Genomic DNA, 629 nt, shown 5'->3' with positions numbered 1-629 from the left:
AATCCCAATCCCAATCCCAATCCCAATCCCAATCCCAATCCCAATCCCAATCCCAATCCCAATCCCAATCCCAATCCCAATCCCAATCCCAATCCCAATCCCAATCCCAATCCCAATCCCAATCCCAATCCCAATCCCAATCCCAATCCCAATCCCAATCCCAATCCCAATCCCAATCCCAATCCCAATCCCAATCCCAATCCCAATCCCAATCCCAATCCCAATCCCAATCCCAATCCCAATCCCAATCCCAATCCCAATCCCAATCCCAATCCCAATCCCAATCCCAATCCCAATCCCAATCCCAATCCCAATCCCAATCCCAATCCCAATCCCAATCCCAATCCCAATCCCAATCCCAATCCCAATCCCAATCCCAATCCCAATCCCAATCCCAATCCCAATCCCAATCCCAATCCCAATCCCAATCCCAATCCCAATCCCAATCCCAATCCCAATCCCAATCCCAATCCCAATCCCAATCCCAATCCCAATCCCAATCCAAACTTCCAAGTTCTAGTGGATTCCAGAATTAATATCGGATGTTCAATCATTTAGATTTCGGCAAAATTTTAGCGAGTTCGGTAATTTTTAGTTCCACTAAGAGTACACCACCACCATCAGTACAC

This window comes from Sabethes cyaneus, chromosome 3 (genome assembly GCF_943734655.1).
Source record: "Sabethes cyaneus chromosome 3, idSabCyanKW18_F2, whole genome shotgun sequence".
NCBI classification, from domain to species: Eukaryota; Metazoa; Arthropoda; class Insecta; order Diptera; family Culicidae; genus Sabethes; species Sabethes cyaneus.
Note: the sequence above shows the minus strand (reverse complement) of the source record.